The following is a 4,539-nucleotide window of genomic DNA, read 5'->3' as shown; positions in this document are numbered from 1 at the left end:
TCAAAAAGAAAAAAAAAAAGCATTCCTGAAACTAGAACCACGTAAACATGGAATGCACTTATTAATTCACATCATCATCTGTGTGGGTGCAGGTGCAGCATGGGTGTTTTCTAATGTAACGGAAAAATGAAATCAGTGATGTTGTCTCCAGGTGCCTGCATGTGTGCACATGTGAGAGTACACTGCTGCATGTATCGTGTGAGTATGTGCATGAGTGTGAGAATACATGCACACATGAGAGTGTATATGTAAACCTGCACTGTGCACGTTGTGTTGTGACATGTGCACGTCTCTGTTTACATGTGTGCACGTGTGTCTCTGTGTGTTCACGTGTGTATGTGTTTAGGTTTGTTTCTGGACAGTAAAAACTGACTTTACAACTGATTTGGGATGTGGTTAACCTCATTCAAATGAACACAGGAAACCGAAGCACTGTGCTTCCTGGCTCATTCCCTTCAGCTCCAGGTGACGTTCCTCAATCAAAAATATTAGACTTCTCTTTCTGAGTAAGTGACAGAAATTTTCCCCAAGCAGCCAAACAGGGGCCTCTGGCATGGTGCTGTGGTGCCCTCTGGAGGGTTAGTGGAAAAGATGCCTTCCTCAGACAGAACGGGGAATGAACTGGAAAAGCTCTGCAGAGCCAAAGGAGGTGTGCGGCCCCAGATCCTGACGTTCCCCTTTCACAGCTCAGGAGACCGACCTGTGCAGGACCACGACTCTGGCCCCACGTCGGGCTGGGCTTCTCTTTCACGCAGCAGCTGTGTGTCACATTTCCTTTTCTCTATTCTGGTCCTGGAGTGAGCAGCACAGGACGCATTCTGTATGCTCCACACCATTCTGGGGATCAGATCAGCACCACCGCATCGCCAGCCCCACCAAAGCCATTAACAGACGTGCAGTTTAGAGAATCTAACACATATCCTTTGATCCTTACAGTGGTCTTATAAATAACCATGTCGAGTACCTTACAGTGATCTTATAAATAACTATGTCAAGTATGCCTATATACCTTCCCTGAAGGGAAACTGAAATTCGAGGCCATCATCACCATGTCGTTAGAACTGAGGCTCTTATAAAATTGATCATGTTCTGTGGTCATCACAGGAAGTGTTTTCACTCGGAACCTATCGTCAGACATGTCAGTACCTCTCAAGAGTTCTCATGAACACATTTCTACAATGACCACGTATTAATGTGCAGAATTCCACAACAGCTTGCAGCTCTTACTCTGGAAAATCCACTAATTGCATACGTATTTTAATGTGCTGTCGACATAAAGGTGACGCCCTGTAGGATGGGGGTCGTAAACCTGCCAGGACAATTGTGAAGACTCGGGAGGGTAAGAAATGAGAAAGCGCTGTGTGCCCTTGAAGCATCCAGGAAACCCGCAACCACCCAGGCTGCACCTCCACTCCGAGGCTCCCCGCTGCTTCCGGTCTGTTGTTCTGCTCAGGACTGTGATTGCAGCCGGGAAGCCTCTCACTCACCCACGAGCCCCGTGTGCGGCCTAGGGTTGGTGGGAGACACAAACCCATCCCAGCCCAACCTGAGGTCATCGGTTACAAAGGACAGTGGCAGGGGAGTCAAGGCCCCACAAATGTCCACTCAGTACTTTTCAGAACTTACATGCCTCTAATATGTGCCAGGTATGCTTTGAGAGACTCTTGGATGGACTTTCTTGTATTGTCAATATATAAGCTGTCTGAAATTTATTATTTGATTTGTCACATCAGTAACTTACAGAGAAGAATTTAAAGAGCAAAAAAGCCAACATGAGTAACTTTATTTATAAAGGTGTCACAGTTCTTAGCAAGTAAATCCATTCCTAGGAAAACCATGGCTTCTGGCTTCAAATTCACAATTTCTAAGGTTCCCCTTTTTTTACCTGGATGCTTGAGCAAAAGGATATTCGGTTTGGAGGCTAGAGAAGGAAGCAATGATGCTGCCTGGGTATTTCACAGGCATTTGTATAATAAATGAAATGAACTTGGAAAGCATTTAAACACCAGCCACCCATCAGTGTGAACTAAGTAACAGGTAGAATCATAAGGATGGCACAATGTATTTGTCATTGTAACTCGTTTAAACTAACTTCACTGTTGTGAGGTTTTCACAGTTCTTCTCCGAGGGTCACTTGTCAGCTTGGGAGGAGGTGGAACCTCAGCTCTTCACAGTTCCTGATGATACATAAAGCAAAAAAAACTGTTCGACTTTCTAATACCTTTTCAACACAAGCCAAAGCCAAACTACAGACTAGTAACACATATTTCTGCCCTATATGTGTTACCAATTTTAACATATAAAATTAGAAATAGGTTTTTTAAAGCCCATATTGCAAAACAAAGAAGAATATGAACAGATTATTCACTAAAAAAATGCAAAACACCAACAATCATTTGAAAAGCGTTAAACCTCACAGGTAACCACAGAAGTACAAGTTAAAACAGTGAGATAAAACTTTCACTTATTACTCAGAAAAGTTTCTTTTTTTTATGTTGCTACTTAGTGCAGACAAGGATTTCAGGAAATACGTACAACCAATATTGGCATTTGCTTTCTGAAAATTGATTTAGCAACATTTACCAACTGTCACATAAAAGTTATATATGTTGACTAAATTTCACTTGTAAGAATTTATTCCAAGTCAATAGTGGAAATGTAGGCATGTGAGGTTGGAGATTTCTGTGTTGCTGATGTCAGTAAAACAATTAGAAAAACTCTGCATCTCTAATATCAGTAACTGGTTATGTAAATTCAGCCTATACCCCTACAATGTGTTTACTATGCAGGCATTGAAAATAATGTTATATAGTGAAATAGCATCATGATAATAGGGACTACATTACTTTATAGAAGATAGACTTACAGAAAAAAGGGGCAGCAAATTGACATTTAACTATTTTCTCCTGTTCCAAAGATATCCAATGTTATATAAGAAATAACCAAACATGGGTAAGGCAGAGGAAAGAGCAGCACATGGAGGGCCAGGCTGTGAGTGAGCTGGGCTTGGGGATCCATAACCCACAAGCCAGACTGTGAGTGAGTTGGGCATAGGGATCCATAAACCCAGAGATGCAGACGCCCAGCTCAGATGGAGCATCACTCCCACATACAAAAGAACCCAGAGATGCAGATGCCCCACTCACTCAGATAGAGAATCAACCCCATATACAACAGGACCCAGAGACGCAGACATCCCACTCACTCAGAGAGAGAATCAACCCCACATAAAATAGAACCCAGAGATGGAGATGCACCACTCACTCAGATAGAGAATCAACCCCACATAAACTAGAACCCAGAGATGCAGATGCCCCACTCACTCAGAGAATCAACCCCACATACAACAGGACCCAGAGATGCAGACACTCCACCCACTCAGATAGAGAATCAACCCCACATAAACTAGAACCCAGAGATGCAGATGCCCCACTCACTCAGAGAATCAACCCCACATAAAATAGAACCCAGAGATGCAGATGCCCCACTCACTCAGAGCAACAACCCCACATACAACAGAACCCAGAGATGCAGACGTCCCACTCACTCAGATAGAGAATCAACCCTACATACAACAGGACCCAGAGATGCAGATGCCCCACACACTCAGATGGAGCAACAACCCCACATACAACAGAACCCAGAGATGCAGATGCCCCATTCACTCAGATAATCAACCCCACATAAAATAGAACCCAGACATACAGATGCACCACTCACTCAGATAATCAACTCCACATACAACAGAACCCAGAGATGCAGATGCCCCACTCACTCAGATAGAGAATCAACCCTACATACAACAGGACCCAGAGATGCAGATGTCCTGCACACTCAGATGGAGCAACAACCCCACATACAACAGGACCCAGAGATGCAGATGCCCCACTCACTCAGATGGAGAATCAACCCCACATACAACAGGACCCAGAGATGCAGATGCCTCACTCACTCGGAGCATTAACCCCACAGACAACAGGACTCACGGAGGCAGTCACCCGGCTCACTCAGATGGAGTGTTAACCCCACGCACACAAAACCCAGAGATGCAGACGCCCAGCTCACTCAGACGGAGTATTAACCCCATGTACAACAGAACCCCGAGATGCAGATGCTCAGCTCACTGAGATGGAGCATCAACCCTACACACAACAGGACCCATGGTAGCAGACGCCCAGCTCACTCAGATGGAGCATCAACCCCATGCACAACAGGGTCCATGGAGGCTGACATCCAGCTCACTCAGATGGAGCAGGAGCTGCTGAAGGCTGTTTTGACCCAGGACTGGAGCAGAAGGCGGTAGCCCTGAGGCTTACAGAGCAGACCCTATGGCCACATGCTTGGACTTAGGCCTCTGCTTGGCTGCCTGAAGGCTGCAGGGAGCTCCTTCTTTGTCCTCAGGTTCCTTTCAGGGCCTGTGCCAGGGTCTGTGCCAGTCAGCGCCTCCCCTGGCATAGGTCTTGTGCAACTTCTAATGACAGCATGATTCGGAGACTATAATAGCTACACCTTCCCCCAAAGCGAGGAAAGATCTAACTG

Source organism: Pongo abelii, chromosome 12 (assembly GCF_028885655.2).
Source record: "Pongo abelii isolate AG06213 chromosome 12, NHGRI_mPonAbe1-v2.0_pri, whole genome shotgun sequence".
Taxonomy (NCBI): Eukaryota; Metazoa; Chordata; class Mammalia; order Primates; family Hominidae; genus Pongo; species Pongo abelii.
Note: the sequence above shows the minus strand (reverse complement) of the source record.